Raw genomic sequence first — 18,249 nt, 5'->3', positions numbered from 1 at the left:
CTTAATAGCTAATTAAAGGAATTATATCTTTAAAAGATCAGGTAAATTGCCCACTAATTTGATTAAAATGCATTTTCTTCTAGACCTCATAGATATAGACAGCTTGTCATTTTTTTCCTGTTGCCCCATTCATTCTGGGTCTAAAAGAGCATCGCTCTACATTGAAGGATATTGACCGCAAATGAGTAATTCATCTTTGTTCAAAGCAAATTATGTTTCATGTCCTTCTGGAAAATTTAATGATTAGGGCAAATTCTGCCTGTATTTACTCTTTCTGAGGAAACCTTACATTTGTCAAAATGAATGACCAATTTCAATGAAATATTTACTTCAATATGGATTATAGTAGCTTCCTCATTTATCTCTCTCCCAGCAGTTTCATCATCAGTATTACATGTCTGTGGTTGCTGTAACAAATTACCACAAACTAGGGCTTAAAAGGAGAAGGCAGTGGCACCCCACTCCGGTACTCTTGCCTGGAAAATCCCATGGACGGAGGAGCCTGGTAGGCTACAGTCCATGGGGTCGCGAAGAGTCGGACACAACTGAGCGACTTCACTTGCACTTTTCACTTTCATGCATTGGAGAAGGAAATGGCAACCCACTCCAGTGTTCTTGCCTGGAGAATCCCAAGGATGGGGGAGGCTGGTGGGCTGCCGTCTCTGGGGTCGCACAGAGTCGGACACGACTGAAGCGACTTAGCAGCAGCAGCAGCAGGGTTTAAAAAACACAAATATTTCCTTACAGTTCTTTATGTTAAAGTCCACCCTGGATCTCACTGAGCTTAATTCAAGGTTTCAAAAGGCTGCTTCCTTTCTGGGGCGTCTAGGAAAGAGATTCTATCCTTACCATTTCAACAGTCAAGAGGGGATGTACATTCCTTGGCTCATGGCTCTCTGGTTCCTTCTTTAACTCCAGCAACAATAAGCCGAATTATATTCACATCATGTCACTTTTATATCCTCTTTTCCAACCTGGATAGTCCAGAATAATTCCCCCAATGCAAAGTCCTTAATGTAAGAATAGCTGCAAAATTGCTTTTGCCATGTAAGGTAACATTCTCACAGGTTCAGGGGACTAGGATGTAGACATCTTTGCCCATTATTCTGTCTACCATACTACCCTTTGGGCTTCCCTGGTGGCTCAGATCATAAAGAATCCACCTGCAATACAGGAGACGCATTTTCTACCCGTGCATGCTATTGCTTCAGTCATGTCGGACTCTGAGATCCTGTGGACTGTAGCCCACCAGGCTCCTCTGCCCAAGGGATTCTCCAGGCAAGAAAACTGGAGTAGGTTGCCATGCTCTTCTCAAGGAGATCTTCCCAACCCAGGGACAGAACCCATATCTCTTACTCACATTTCCTGTATTGGCATTTGGATTCTTTACCACTAGTACCACATGGGAAGCCCATGTTAATCAGGGTAAACTTTCTCAAATGCATACATGAGTATTCATATCCACATGCAAACTTCTTTAATAGCTCACGTTTTTATGCATGACAAACAAGGTACTTCAAAATTTGGCTTTTGCTTACTTGGTCATTCTCATACTTCAACACTCTTAGTAAACTTCTTTTGCTTCCACTTTTAGTCTCTTCTACCTTTATAAGCTGCTTCTTTATTAAGCAGTCCCTCCTCTTTTGAACACCACAGAAATCCCTATGCTTTCTTCAGTTCTTAGCCCAAGGCTTACCTTTGGTGTAAGTCTTTCTCTCTTTCCAGGGATTATCTAGGAGCGCCAAAATGATATTTTTCCTGCTGTATGGGTGTTAAGGAACACTGATGGCTGAGTTGCAGCTGGCTCAGGCAGAATATATTCAAAGACCTATAAGGAAGATATAATTTCCTTCAGTGCCTAATACTTATGTTTCCAGGAAATTTTTTACAGCATTGCTTTAATTTGAGGAGTCCTAGTTATTCCTCTGTGCCTCATTGCTATGGTCCCCACTTACAGCCTCCTCTTCCCCTTCTTTTATGGTGTTTGAAATTTTAGGTCAAATGAGTCCTTCTTATCCTTTCCCAGCAGATCTTTCAGTCCCGTGGGTAAGTAAGTTGCTTCCACCTGTGTAAACTACATTTCCAGGGGCCTCAATATTGCTTAACGGGGTTGCAGAACCAGCTATTTCATAAGAGAGTGCCAAGCTCATTAGGGAAGGAGAATTGTTCCTTCTGTGGTTTTGACGGTTGAAATTTATAGAGTCTACTGTGCAGGTCACAGATCCATCATCTCATGTACACACCATCCTCTCTCCCAGAGTTTTATTATCCTCCAGGGCATTTTGCTGATAACTTCAGTCTTACAAAGTATACCTGTCACATCAAGCCTGGAGGCTCAAGTGTAAGTTCCAAACCATATAAAATGTGAGATTCGTCAGGAGACCGCTTTTTTCTATTCTTACTGTATGATCACCATCAATAAATTTTCATGTGGAAAAGAAAGACATTAATGGTATCATTTTCAATGCTAAGAAAGAAAAAGAATCAAATAACAGACATACTTATGGATATCAATAAATACCAGACAAATCAGAGACCAAAAGGAACATCCTTTCAGAAAATTTCTATCAGCACAGCTTTATTTATCTTGAAGAGTTAGTAACACAAAAATGCATTTGTTTTGCTATGCTCAAACATATTGAAGATGTATCATTATATAAATTAGACAGAAGTTCTTGAATATGTCAGATTTCATGAAAACACATTAATAATTAAGTCAGTTCAGCCACTCACAACTCTTTGTGACCCTGTAGACTGCAGCATGCCAGGCTCCCATGTCCATCACCAACTCCTGGAGTTTACCCAAACTCATGGCCATAGAGTCAGTGGTGCCATCCAACCATCTCATACTCTGGCATCCCCTTCTCCTCATACCTTCGATCTTTCCCAGTATCAGGGTCTTTTCCAATGAGTCAGCTCTTCACATCAAGTGACCAAAGTATTGGAGTTTCAGTTTCAGCATCAGTCCTTCCAATGAATATTCAGAACTGATTTCCTTTAGAATAGACTGGTTGGACCTTCTTGCAGTCAAGAGTCTTCTCCAACACTACAGCTCAAAAGCATCAATTGTTCAGCATACAGCTTTCTTTATAGTCCAAATCACACATTCATACATGACTACTGAAAAACCCATAGCTTTGACGAGATGGACTTTTGTTGGCAAAGTAATGTCTCTGCTTTTTAATATGCTGTCTAGGTTGGTCATAGCTTTTCTTCCAAGGAGCAAGTGTCTTTTAATTTCATGGCTGCAGTCACCATCTGCAGGGATTTTGGAGCCCAAGAAAATAAAGTCTCTCACTGTTTCCATGTTTTCCCCCATCTATTTGCCATGAAATGATGGGACCAGATGTCATAATCTTAGTTTTCTGAATTTTGAGTATTGAACCAACTTTTTCACTATCGTCTTGCACTTTCATCAAGAGGCTCTTTAGTTTTTCTTTGCTTTTTGCCTTAAGGGTGGTATCGTATGCATATCTGAGGTATCAGTGAACTAAAATGGACTGGATTGGGTGAATTTAACTCAGATGACTATTATATCTACTACTGTGGCCAAGAATTCCTTAGAAAAAATGGAGTATCCCTCATAGTCAACAAAGAGTCCGAAATGCAGTACTTGGATACATTCTCAAAAAATGATAGAATGATCAAGGTTCGTTTCCAAGGCAAACTATTCAATATCAAAGTAATCCAAGTCTATGTCCTAATGAGTAATGCTGAAAAAGCTGAAGTTGAACGGTTCTATGAAGACCTACAAGAAGTTGTATAACTAACACCCAAAAATGATGTCCTTTACATTATAGGGGACTGGAATGCAAAAGTAGGAAGTCAAGAGATACCTGGAGTAACAAGCAAATTTGGCCTTGGAATACAGAATGAAGCAGGACAAAGATTAATAGAGTTTTGCCAAGAGAATTCACTAGTAATAGCAAACACCTTCTTCCAACAACACAAGAGAAGACTCTACACATGGATATAACCAGATGGTCAATACCAAAATCAGATTGATTATATTCTTTGCAGCCCAAGATGGAGAAACTCTATCAGTTCAGGTCAGTTCAGTTCAGTCACTCAGTCGTGTCCGATTCTTTGCGACCCCATGAATTGCAGCACGCCAGGCCTCCCTGTCCATCACCGACTCCCGGAGTTCACTCAAACTCACATCCATCGAGTCGGTGATGCCATCCAGCCATCTCATCCTCTGTCATCCTCTTTTCCTCCTGTCCCCAATTCCTCCCAGGATCAGAGACTTTCCCAATGATTCAACTCTTCGCATGAGGTGGCCAAAGTACTGGAGTTTCAGCTTTAGCATCATTCCTTCCAAAGAACACCCAGGGCTGATCTCCTTTAGAATGGACTGGTTGGATGTCCTTGCAGTCCAAGGGACTCTCAAGAGTCTTCTCCAACACCACAGTTCAAAAGCATCAATTCTTTGGCGCTCAGCTTTCTTCACAGTCTGACTCTTCCATCCATACATGACTACTGGAAAAAACATAGCCTTAACTAGATGGACCTTTGTTGGCAAAGTAATGTCTCTGCTTTTGAATATGCTATCTAGGTTGGTCATAACTTTCCTTCCAAGGAGTAAGCATCTTTTAATTTCATGGCTGTAATCACCATCTGCAGTGATTCTGCAGCCAAAAAAGATAAAGTCTGACACTGTTTCCACTGTTTCCCCATCTATTTGCCATAAAGTGATGGGATCAGGTGCCATGATCTTATTTTTCTGAATGTTGAGCTTTAAGCCAACTTTTTCACTCTCCTCTTTCACTTTCATCAAGAGGCTTTTGAGTTCCTCTTCACTTTCTGCCATAAGGGTGGTGTCATCTGCATATCTGAGGTTATTGATATTTCTCCCGGCAATCTTGATTCCAGCTTATGCTTCTTCCAGCCCAGCATTTCTCATGATGTACTCTGCATAGAAGTTAAATAAGCAGGGTGACAATATACAGCCTTGATGTACTCCTTTTCCTATTTGGAACCCGTCTGTTGTTCCATGTCGAGTTCTATACAGTAAGCAAAAATAAGACCAGGAGCTGACTGTGGATCAGATGATGAATTCCTTATTGCCAAATTCAGATTTAAATTGAAGAAAGTAGGGAAAACCACAAGATGATTTAGGTATGACCTAACTCAAATCCCTTATGATTATACAGTGGAAGTGACAAACAGACTGAAGGGATAGACAGAGCGCCTGAAGAACTATGGACAGAAGTTCCTGACATTGTACAGGAGGCAGGGATCAAGACCATCCCAAAGGAAAAGAAATGCAAAAAGGCAAAATGGTTGTCTGAGGAGTCCTTACAAATAGCTGAGAACAGAAGCTAAAGGAGAAAATACAAGATATACCCATTTGAATGCAGAGTTCCAAAGAATAGCAAGGAGAGATAAGAAAGCTTTCCTCAGTGATCAATGTGAAGAAATAGAGGAAAACAATAGAATGGAAAAGACTAGAGATCTCTTCAAGAAAATCAGAGATACCAAAGGAATATTTCATGCAAAGATGGGCACAATAAAGGACAGAAATAGCATGGAGCTAACAGAAGCTAAAGATATTAGGAAGGGGTGGCAATAATACACAGAAGAACTGTACAAAAATATCTTCAAGACCCCCATAACCACGATAGTGTATCACTTACCTCGAGCCAGACATCCTGCAATGTGAAGTCCAATGGGCCTTAGGAAGCATCCCTACAAACAAAGACAGTGGAGGTGATGGAATTCCAGTTGAGCTATTTCAAATCCTAAAAGATGATGCTGTGAAAATGCTGCACCCAATATGCCAGCAAGTTTGGAAAACTCAGCAGTGGCCACAAGACTGGAAAAGGTCAGTTTTCATTCCAAACAATCCCAAAGAAAGGCAATACCAAAGAATGTTCAAACTACCACAGACTGTACTTATCTCACATGCTAGCAAAGTAATGCTCAAAATTCTCCAAGCCAGGCTTCAACAATATGTGAACTGTGAACTACCAGATGTTCAGGCTGGAACTTACAAAAGGCAGAGGAACCAGAGGTGAAATTGCCAACATCTGTTGGATCATAGAAAAAGCAAGAGAATTTCAGAAAAAACATCTACTTCTGCTCTATTGACTATACCAAAGCCTTTGACAGTGTGGACCACGACAAACTGTGGAAAATTCTTCAAGAAATGGGAATACCAGACCACCTTACCTGCCTCATGAGAAATCTGTATGCAGGTCAAGAAGCAACAGTTAGAACTGGACATGGAACAACAGACTGGTTCCAAATAGAAAAAGGAGTATGTCAATGCGGTATTTTGTTACCTGGTTTATATAACTTCTATTCTGAGTACATCCTGTGAAATGCTGGACTGGATGAAACACAAGCTGGAATCAAGAGTACGGGGAGAAATATCAATAACCTCAGATATGCAGATGACACCACCCTTATGGCAGAAACAAAGAAGAACTAAAAAGTCTCTTGATGAAAGTGAAAGAGGAGAGTGAAAATGTTGGCTTAAAACTCAACATTCAGAAAACAAAGATCATGGCATCTGGTATCATCACTTCATGGCAAATAGATGGGGAAACAATGAAAACAGTGAGAGACTTTATTTTTTTGGACTCCAAAATCACTGCAGATAGTAACTGCAGCCATGAACTTAAAAGACGCTTGCTCCTTGGAAGAAAAACTATGACCAACTCAGACAGCATATTACAAAGCAGAGACATTACTTTGCCAACAAAGGTCTGTCTAGTCAAGCTATGTTTTTTCCAGTAGTCATGTATGGATGTGAGAGTTATAATATAAAGAAAGTCGAGCACCAAAGTATTGATACTTTTGAACTGTGGTGTTCCAGAAGACTCTTGAGAGCCCTTGGACTTCAAGGAGATCCAACCAGTCAATCCTAAAGGAATTCAGTCCTGAATATTCATTGGAAGGACTGATGCTGAAGCTGAAACTCCAATTCTTTGGCCACCTGATGCCAAGACCTGACTCACTGGAAAAGACCCTGATCTGGGAAAGATTGAACGTGTGAGGAGAAGGGGATGCCAGAGTTTGAGATGTTGGATGGCATCACTGACTCAGTGGACATGAGTTTGGGTAAGCACCAGGAGTTGGTGATGGACTGGGAAGCCTAGGGTTCTGCAGTCCAAGGGGTCACAAAGAGTCAGACACGACTGAGTGACTGAACTGAGCTGATTCCTAAAATGTTGACGTTCACTCTTGCCATCTCCTGTTTGACCACTTCCAATTTATGTTGATTCATGGACCTAACATTCCAGGTTCCCATGCAGTATTATTTACACCATCGCACTTTGCTTCAATCACCAGTCACATCTACAAGTTTGTGTTGTTTTTGCTTTGGCTCTGCCATTAATGTTCACATTAATGAACACACGTGCAAATTTTAAAAATGAGATTCACATTATGAATTTCTAAGTTGATGCTCTAGTTCGACATTTTCATTGAAGCAGCACCTGGATCATAATTTTTTTTCTGAAAGACAAGCAGAAGAATGAAGCTAATAATTTACCCTAAAGGAAAAAAAGTGCTTATCTATTACGAATATTCTTTCTGAGGGATCAGTAAGCATATAAATCTGTTTTATCATATTTATATTGTTAATTATGGATACATCGATCACAGTCAAAGCACCGATGTTGCTTTTCTTCTAATTAGAGAAAGTGAGTATTTTCCCTAAGCACATTTTAGGAAACAAAGTATTTTTCTTTAGATTCAATCAAGCAGTAAAAACTCCATGCCTTTCGAGTACAGTCATGTGTTGGTTTGTTGCATTGTGTTTTCTGGTTCTATTAAACCAGAGTGGAATCCAAGTGCAGTGAGAATGCTGAACTCTAAAAAGCACATTATTTGTCAGGGTTGTTGATGTTGTTTAGTTGCTAAGTTATGTCTGACTCTTCGTGATCCATGGACTGTGTCTGGGTTCAAACCCTTTGCCACTTTTCAGCCATGAGTCGGACACAACTGAGCAACTGAATTGAACTGAACTGATTCTTAAAATGTCAATGTTTACTTTTGCCATCACCTGTTTGACCACTTCCAATTTATCTTGATTCATGGACCTAATATCCCAGGTTCCTATGCAATATTATTCTTTACACCATCTGACTTTGCTTCCATCACCAGTCACGTCCACAACTGGGTGTTGTTTTTGCTTTGGCTCTATCAAAGCAAAAGAGCATGAGACTTCAGAAGCAAAGTCATGAAACTTCAGGCAATTTACCAAATGCTTCAGGCTTCTGTTTTGTCATCTTTAAAAGAAGTTGCGTGGATTAAATGATCTCTCTGTTCCCTCCAGAACTAAATGCTTAAGACCATCATCTTTATGTTCCTAAGAGTCCTAGTTTTAACCAACAGAAATCTTCATACCTATCCATTGTAAAATGATTTAAAAACCCATTATCTGTGAAATGTCACTTTTTTTCAGAAGGACCGAGGCCTCAGCTCCAGATGAACGTGGTCATCACACATCTACCTTTAAAATAAGTGGGTGATATAACACTGGAGATGTCTCAACCATCCTTCTGTGTTTTCTTTCCTGTGTATCCAGTAGTTCTATGAACGTTGTTCTATCTATTTGAAAAGAATATAGCCTTTCAAAGCTTTAATAAGCTGAGAATCTGCTTTGATACAGCAAGATGACCCATACATTCAAGATAAATTGTCTTTTAAACATGGATTTGATAAGTACACTACCCTTGCCAAAATCAGAAATTTCTAGACATATTTAAAACTATAAATAGGCATATTAAACTCAACATGCCAGGTTGTTGAGTTGAAAACAAGATTTATACTTTTCAGTTTAAAAATACTCTCACCATATATGATATTATACATATTTCAATGCCATTCTCCCAAATCATCCCACCCTCTCCCTCTCCCACAGAGTCCAAAAGACTGTTCTATACATCAGTGTCTCTTTTGCTGTGTATAATATCATATATGAAACGAGTTGCCAGTCCAGGTTCGATGCACGATACTGGATGTTTGGGGCTGGTGCACTGGGACGACCCAGAGGGATGGTATGGGGAGGGAGGAGGGAAGAGGGTTCAGGATGGGGAACACATGTATACCTGTGGCATATTCATTTTGATACATGGCAAAACCAATACAATATTGTAAAGTTAAATAAAATAAAATTTAAAAAATAAAAATACTGTCACCAATAGCTCTATTTCTCTCCTCACTTAGAGTTCTATGCATTGTTTTCCTCTATAAAAGTATAAATTAATTATAGAGAGGGAAGGTCCAATTCATTTATTCACCTCAGACTGAGCGCAAGTTCTAGTGCTCTTCAGGAGGGCAGGCACCTGGCATCCAGACACAACATGATTTAATTTATTTCTTCTGGTGTGTGTGTAGTTACCATGGGTCCAATAATTATTATGGTGATATTAGACAATGTTAGATTTATGGAAATTAGGATACATAAGCCCAGTAAATGTTTGTTTTTATTTCAAAGTAAAGGTAATTGGTTTTAATTGTTATAGAAAAATGGTCTCTTTACTTTAGGTAATTATAGGTGGGCCCTTCCAGATAAAGGATTCACTACAGCATCTCACAAGCTCTGCTAAAGCAATGGTTGAGGGAGCAATTTCATTATATGTTCCTTGTTATTAGGGCATGTGTTTTTCCTTCTTATTTTTTCATAATACTTCAGTCTGAAACATCATGTTTTGCTTTGTGTGTAAATTTGGAGCTGAAATTTGGTAATTCTTTCAAATCTCCTTCAGGAAGAACAGTGAAAAGGGTAGGTTAAGTTTCTATGATTCACTCTTATCAAATGTTGTCTCTTAAAGTGTTAAGATTCTAGCTTTTTCACAGAAAATAAGACTCTATGACTGCATTGGTTTACATTGGCTTGTTGGTTCATTGAAAGAAAACAACTTACTATAAAACCACCTCATCTCACTTCATGTTAGAATACTTGCATGTTACTTTAAAAACATTGAGAAAAGTCAAAAATCTTTTACAAAATTAATATTCTGATTATAGGATTTAGTTGCTTTCCTTTTGAATTGCTGTCACATATTAATGTGACAGATGAGATAATTGGGGATGTATAAATACTTTTTTTCAATATTTATTTTTGTGTATCTTGGCACCCCACTCCAGTACTCTTGCCTGGAAAATCCCAGGGATGGGGGAGCCTGGTGGGCTGCAGTCCATGGTGTCGCTAAGAGTCGGACATGACTGAGCGACTTCATTTTTCACTTTCATGCATTGGAGAAGGAAATGGCAACCCACTTCGGTGTTCTTGCCTGGAGAATCCCAGGGACGGGGGAGTCTGGTGGGCTGCAGTCCATGGGGTCGCTAAGAGTCGGACATGACTGAGCGACTTCATTTTTCACTTTCATGCATTGGAGAAGGAAATGGCAACCCACTTCAGTGTTCTTGCCTGGAGAATCCCAGGGATGGGGGAGTCTGGTGGGCTGCAGTCCATAGGATCACTAAGAGTCGGACACGACTAAGCAACTTCACTTTCACTTTAAAAAGTTAAATCAGCTCATCAAACCTGTATTTCTCTAGATTGTATTTGAGGTGAGGCTCAAGTATTATTTTAGATTATTTTTAAATGAACTGGTTTAGAGAGAAGTATTTGCAAATATAGTACACGACACACATCTATAGAACAAAATTAATATAGATAGTTTAATAGCACGTTTTAAGAAAACTTAATGATCACTTCAGTAGATCCCATTATTTTGTAATAAGAAATTGATGCTTCAGGACATGTAACAAAAGCTCAAGGTTATGCAGCAAGGAGTGGATTAACGAATGCATCAGGAAATAGCCAGGTTATACCTCAAGACACCATGAGTCACATACTCACAATAGCAAGTAAGACACTAGAAGATCTTTGCAACTGCTTGCTCTATGAGAAACTATTGGATTTGATCATCTCTGAAAGTTCCCCTGCACAACCAGAAACTATCCCTACTTAAATTAACATGGCAAAGAATTTCTATTCTTTGACTTATCCATCTTCTACATTAGTAGTTTATTCAACAACTTTGGTTACAACCTTTGTATTAATAGGTTTGTTTCCCATTTGTTAATATTTTCCTTCTCCTCTTACAGAATATGTCCTTTTGATGATGAATTTAAACTGCTTCTATGCAATCTTAAGTGTGTTTTAAGTAGTGCTAGCAGTAAAGAACTCGCCAGCCAATGTAGGAGACATAAGAGATGTGGGTTCCCTCCCTGGACCGGCAAGATCCCCTAGATGAGGGCATGGCAACACATTCCTAGAGTGTTTTTGCAAGGAGAATCCCATAGACAAAAGAGCTGGGCAGGCTACAGTGCATAAGGTTGCACAGAGTCGGACATGACTGAAGCAACTTAGCACCCACACACAATCTTAAAACAAGCAATGCTTTTGTGGAATTCAATGCATTTGTACTGCAAGGATATCCTTTAAATCTCTCATCAAGGAATGCTGGATTTTCCTCTCCAGTTCCACAATAATCAATCTAGAGACCCACTGTGCCCCCAACGGTGTGTTACAGCTCACAGATCAATAAATGACACTGTTTCATGTGTCCTGTGATGACCACAGGAAGTCCCTTCTTCACGGCCCTTCTTTCTCTCCCACCCCAGTGAAAGTCAGAAGGACAGCTGTAGAGAGCAAAGTAGCAAGTGGCTGTTTGAACATGCATTTGTAACCCTGGGGATAACAGTGGCTCCTTTTGTGGGTGAGCAACTAGGGATTCTATTCCTGGCCTTCAACCATTTTCTTGGTCTCTGAAGAGTCCTGAAAGTTCTTTATTGAGAGAAAAACAAGGTGAGGAGAGTCTCTTTTTTCAAACCTATAACAAGGAAAAGTTCTATTATAGGGAAAGACTCAGTCCCCAGTAAATGGACTCCTGTTCAAGGTCAGGGAGGGCAATGGAAGCCTGTTTCTGTTTCTGGCTCTGAGTGTGAGTAAATCTGGAAACACTTTAATCACCCAGTAACACAGCATGTTTTGGGGGAGACTGAATTCCCCAGACTCTTGTTAAGTTGCAAACTAGTCAAGCAAGTTGTTGCAACTCAGCCTCTGGCATGTAGAGAAAGTCCCTCTGGAATAAAAGGTTATTGCTTTTAATTAGACCTTACAAATTGGGAAAGCCAGAAAATCTGGACTAGCAGGCAGGTTTACTATGGGTGATTGTAGACTACATCTATGCTGTAACTTCCAAAATTAAAAAAAAAATTAAGAAAAAAAGAAAACCAGGAAAATCTCATACATTTAAAGACATGTTAGATTCCTGGCTTGACTGGCATAGTTTTTTTTGTTTGTTTGTTTGTTTGTTTTTTTTAAGCTACCCATGACTATATGACTAGCAGAGCCTTTTTCCTACCATAGAACTTTTTCTTGTTGTAGGTTTGAAAAAAGAGATTCCCCCTACCCCCAACCCTTGCTTTTGTCTCTGTAAAGGACTTTCAGGACTCCTCTGAGACCAAGATGATGGTTGATGGCCAGGAATAGAATCCCTAGTTGCTCACCCACAACAGGAGCCTCTATTATCCCCAAGGTTACAAACATGTGTTCAGACAGCCACTTGCTACTTTCCTCTCTACAGCCGTCCTTCTCTCACTGGGGTGGGAGAGAAGGAAGGGCCTTGAAGAAGGAACCTCCTATCAAAAAATGAACACTGTTTCATGTATCTATGATTATTGCACGATACATGAAACAGTGTTCATTTCTTGATCTCTGAGCTATAACACACTGATGAGGCACACTGGGTTTCTGGATTGATCTCCTCTGGGAGTCAGAGTAAGACCAAAATGAACTCCATCAGGAAGAAAGAAAATTGTCAGTGTCAGGGCAGGCTCATTCCAGACTGTTGGACTGAATTCACAAGGGTTTGTTCTGTCCCACTTCAGAGCTTTAGAACCAGGCAGTTGTCTAAAAGTTATTGCTAACAAACTTTTTGAAGTACTTATTGATACTTTGACTAACTGTTGCCTTTTTGCCCACATGGTTTAATTGAGAATTGCATGAGGATCTTAATCATTTCTTTAGAGAAGATTTTTGAGCAATTACTAGCTGAAAATGTGGAGAGTAAGTGGGCTCTCTAGGAAGTACATTAAAGCTGAGACATGAGCAAGAGGTACACCCCACATTGTTTGAGTCACCTCTTCTTTCTTTCTCTTGTCACCACTTTCATCTCAAAGAGACATTTTTGGTCTCTGTGTGTTCCTATGTTTCTGTGTGTTGCTAAATGCAGTTCAAAGGCTGAATACCATGTCTCACGTGCCTGAGTGTACAACGCAGATGAGAAGCTGTGACTCTGTCCAAACTGGCTTGGATCAGCTCTAAATGCCATGAAATTGAACCTCAGATCCTAAAGCAGAGGGAGAAAGAACTGACGTCCCCCTTCCTGAAAGGAAAGTATTTTTAGCAAAACAATACTCTCCCCTAGGCTTCTTGGCAACAGACTGGCCTCCGCAGTTAAGAGAGATGAGTGATTAGCATAAGTAACTCTGTAGACACCCAGACAATTACCCTGTTAGGGAACTGATATGTCCACGTACCTTCCTGCCACTCTCAGACATCTACTTTATGACAAATTGTTGAATTGCCCTGTAGGTTTGTTTGTGAGTTGCACTCACTGTGATGGAGGGTGAATGCTGTGGGGGAGTCATAGAAAACAAAGTGGAGAAAGAACTTAGCAGGTCAGGCTTGAGCCCTGCTGGACTCTACTTCTGATGGGTTTATCTGTGAGTGAGCCAGTCTAAGGCAGTACCTTCCCTCCTTCACCATTTAATCCTCATAAATTATGAATTATATAATAGATTCATTGATTCCTAACACAAATTAATATTAAAATGATATTCTTTATAAAATACTGCACTAGGCCCTCCTGGGAATATAAGGATTTATTTGTTATAGTAAGGTAATTCTAATGAAAAACAGAACTGATGGGGGCTAGAATGGCATAACAGGTTTAGTATCTATAGAAAACCTCCTGGAAAAGAAGACATTGAACAGGATCTTAAGAGATGAACAAACATTTTGGATAAAGAAGGGGTGACGTACCACAGTTCAGGCAGTGCTAATATGAACACAGACCTAGAGAGAGCAAAGCACATGCTTTGTTGCTGCTCTAACAGAGAAAAATAAAACTACTCATTTTAAAAGACCTCCAAGAAAACAAAGTTCAAGCTCCCCACTGTGCTAGATATAGAAGTTTTCCCAAATCAGAATTCCAATCTGCAGAAGGTCCCAGTGAAAGAATTCACACTGATGAAACTGAATATTATTTTGACAAGATCTTTGTTTTTTGTTTGTTTGTTTTTTAATTGAAAATGGAAGTGCTTTTCTTGGCTAGCCAATCAATAATTACCCCTTCTGGTATGATTTGATTTGGGAAGCTTTTTAAAGAGCAGACTTGTTCTCCTTCATAAAGGAGTCAGAGATTGACGAGGGATTAAGAGTTAGCAAAACCAATACAATATTGTAAAGTAATTAGCCTCTAATTAAAATAAATACATTTAAATTAAAAAAAAAAAGAGTTAGCAAAATCATCGCTCTAGTCTTAGTACTCACCATTGTATAAAAAACTCCACAGTACTATTGGATGACAATCAAAGAATGTTAGAACAGGAACAAGCTTTTTTTTTTTTTTTTTAACTTTCACGTATTCAGTTTTCATTATAACTTTTGGCTAGAATTAGCTAGAATTCAGATTTTCCTTTTATTTTCACATAATCATGGGAAAGTGACATAGCTTCTCTGAACCCCAATCTTATCATCTGTAAAATGGACATAATAGCAGATCATTGAAAAGCTTAGAATCAGAAAAGTTTTGTAAAGCATTTTGCATAAAGTAGGCACATAGTTCATAATTCATAGTTGGCTTGTATCTCTTCTATGATTGCATATATACAGGGCCAGAGACATGATGGAAGAGGCTGAGAAATTCACACTACCTAATGAAAATAATTAGTAGCAAAAATAGAATGAGAATCATGTATTCTTACCTTCAGATAGCTTTCTTTCCTTTCTAACATGATGCTTCTTGGACCAAATTTTCAGCAAAATATCCATTTTCAGCATATCAGAACCTAAATGGAATTCATTCAACATCTGCCTACTTACCTAACATCCTACCTCAATTCAGTGCTCCTCAATTAATAATGTGAATACAATAAGAACACATCTGTATGTGTGAACCTAGTTTATTCTGAATCAGATACCTTACCCCTCATTTGCAAATTCAGACTAGAAAAGCACAGTGGATGTCTGACATCTGACTTTTTTCACAGATATTGCTTCTACAGTTCCAATCTCAGGCAGAGAGGAAGGCAAACAAAGATCCACATGGAACAAGGATAACCAGGGTTAACAGCAACTCAGAGCATCAATCACTTTTATTGCCCTCAAGGCAGCATTTCCATTATTTATGCTTCTGGGTGATCTGCTATATTTATGATACAGCAAGTTGTCATGGCTTTAAAAATATGATGGATTCCTAAATTAATCCTGTATTCCTTGTCTTGGGCTTGAAGCATGGGCAGTCATAAAGAGTACAAAGGTATCTGTAATCCAAAGTTAAAGGCCCATGGGTCAAGATGGAGGACTGAACATTATGTCCAGAATGGGTTTGTGTCAATAATGTTAAAACCCTACCTATGCTTACAGATTGAGTGCTATCAATATTTATAAGTACACTAACATTTCCACATTCTGTGGGGAATAAAAACATGAATAAGACACAGATTTAACTCCCAACAGATTTTGAGTCCACTTAACAATATTTCAGACCCTAGGATCTGTCCTAGGAGAAGTAAAAGTAAAGTGCTGGAGGTTTGGAAACATGAGACGTCACCTGTTGCTGAGATTACGGGTGATGATAAAGATGGCTCTGGCATTTGGGAAGATATAAAGAATGGAAAGGTGTTGAGGAGAGAAGACGTTTAAAAAGTGGCATGAGCAAAGAGAAATTGGAAAGAAGAAAGGTTTCCCAGGTGGTGCTAGAGGTAAAGAACTGGCCTGCAATGCAGGAGACCTTAGATACATGGGTTCTATCCCTGGGTCAGGAAGATCCCCTGGAGAAGGAAAGCCACTCCACTATTTTTGCCTGGAGAATTCCATGGACTAGGATCCTAAAGGGTTATGTTCCATAGGATCGCAAAGAGCCAGACATGACGAAGTGACTTAACACACAGCCTGCATTGAATGGTGCACAGGAAACTGTTAGATTGAGAAGTAGGTAGGAGTCAGATCCTGCAGGTCAAGAGAGAAGTTTTGATTTAACTCTAGGAGCAATGACAAACATAGATGATGTTTTTACAGAGAAAAACTCCCTGTACCATAGGAAAATAAATATGCCCATAGAGTTTAGAATGAATTGGAATATGCAAAGACATAAATCAAATTTATTCTTATTGCAAGAGCACAGGTAGTAAGAAAAGACACCATATAAACAGGCTGAAAGATATTAACTCATGTTAAAAGGTAGGCTCAGTTCAGTTCAGTCACTCAGTCGTGTCCAACTCTTTGCGACCCCATGAATTGCAGCACGCCAGACCTCCCTCTCCATCACCAACTCCCGGAGCTCACTCAGACTCATGTCCATCAAGTCAGTGATGCCACCCAGCCATCTCATCCTCTGTTGTCCCCTTCTCCTCCTGCCCCCAATCTCTGGCAGTGTCAGAGTGTTTTCCAATGAGTCAACTCTTCGCATGAGGTGGCCAAAGTACTGGAGTTTCAGCCTTAGCATCATTCCTTCCAAAGAAATCCCAGGGCTGATCTCCTTCAGAATGGACTGGTTGGCTCTCCTTGCAGTCCAAGGGACTCTCAAGAGTCTTCTCCAACACCACAGTTCAAAAGCATCAATTCTTCGGCACTCTGCCTTCTTCACAGTCCAACTCTCACATCCATACATGACCACAGGAAAAACCATAGCCTTGACTAGATGGACCTTTGTTGGCAAAGTAATGTCTCTGCTTTTGAATATGCTGTCTAGGTTGGTCATAACTTTCCTTCCAAGGAGTAAGCGTCTTTTAATTTCATGGCTGTAGTCACCATCTGCAGTGATTTTGGAGCCAAAAAATATAAAGTCTGACACTGTTTCCCCATCTATTTCCCATGAACTAATGGGACCGGATGCCATGATCTTCGTTTTCTGAATGTTGAGCTTTAAGCCCACTTTTTCACTCTCCACTTTCACTTTCATCAAGAGGCTTTTGAGTTCCTCTTCATTTTCTGCCATAAGGGTGGTGTCATCTGCATATCTGAGGTTATTGATATTTCTCCTGGCAATCTTGATTCCAGCTTGTGTTTCTTCCAGTCCAGCGTTTCTCATGATGTACTCTGCATATAAGTTAAATAAGCAGGGTGACAATATACAGCTTTGACATACCCCTTTTCCTATTTGGAACCAGTCTGTTGTTCCATGTCCAGTTCTAACTGTTGCTTCCTGACCTGCATGCAGATTTCTCAAGAGGCAGGTCCGATGGTCTGGTATTCCCATCTCTTTTAGAATTTTCCATAGTCTATTGTGATCCACACTGTCAAAGGCTTTGGCATAGTCAATAAAGCAGAAATAGATGTTTTTCTGGAACTCTCTTGCTTTTTCCATGATAGAGCGGATGTTGGCAATTTGATCTCTGGTTCCTCTGCCTTTTCTAAAACCAGCTTGAACTTCAGGAAGTTCACAGTTCACATATTGCTGAAGCCTGGTTTGGAGAATTTTGAGCATTACTTTACTAGCATGTGAGATGAGTGCAATTGTGCGGTAGTTTGAGCATTCTTTGGCATTGCCTTTCTTTGGGATTGGAATGAAAACTGACATTTTCCAGTCCTGTGGCCACTGCTGAGTTTTCCAAATTTGCTGACATATTGAGTGCAGCACTTTCACAGCATCATCTTTCAGGATTTGGAATAGCTCAACTGGAATTCCATCACCTCCACTAGCTTTGTTTGTAGTGATGCTTCCTAAGGCCCACTAGACTTCACATTCCAGGATGTCTGGCTCTAGGTCAGTTATCACACCATCGTGATTATCCAGGTCATGAAGATCTTTTTTGTACAGTTCTTCTGGGTATTCTTGCCACCTCTTCTTAATATATTCTGCTTCTGTCAGGTCCATACCATTTCTGTCCTTTATCAAGCCCATATTTGCATGAAATATTCCCATGGTATCTCTAATTTTCTTGAAGATATCTCTAGTCTTTCCCATTCTGTTGTTTTCCTCTATTTCTTTGCATTGATCACTGAGGAAGGCTTTCTTATCTCTTCTCACTATTCTTTGGAACTCTGCATTCAGATGC

General features: G+C 39.7%; 1 long non-coding RNA gene across 1 annotated transcript in view; it reads right to left on the bottom strand.

The window, feature by feature from the left end:
- Positions 1 to 1,719: 1,719 nt before the first annotated feature.
- The window catches only part of LOC129636877 (uncharacterized), a 41,061-nt gene continuing 24,531 nt past the window's right edge, over positions 1,720 to 18,249 (bottom strand). The window contains exons 2-3 of the long non-coding RNA XR_008707169.1: positions 5,637 to 5,688; positions 1,720 to 1,828 (exon numbers count right to left, since the gene is read on the bottom strand). This is a non-coding gene — a long non-coding RNA (uncharacterized LOC129636877). The remainder of the gene's footprint in view (positions 1,829 to 5,636; positions 5,689 to 18,249) is intronic.

Source organism: Bubalus kerabau, chromosome 22 (assembly GCF_029407905.1).
Source record: "Bubalus kerabau isolate K-KA32 ecotype Philippines breed swamp buffalo chromosome 22, PCC_UOA_SB_1v2, whole genome shotgun sequence".
In the NCBI taxonomy this organism is placed as follows: Eukaryota; Metazoa; Chordata; class Mammalia; order Artiodactyla; family Bovidae; genus Bubalus; species Bubalus kerabau.
The sequence above is the reverse complement of the archived record's forward strand: the minus strand, read 5'-3'. Positions and strand labels throughout refer to the sequence as shown.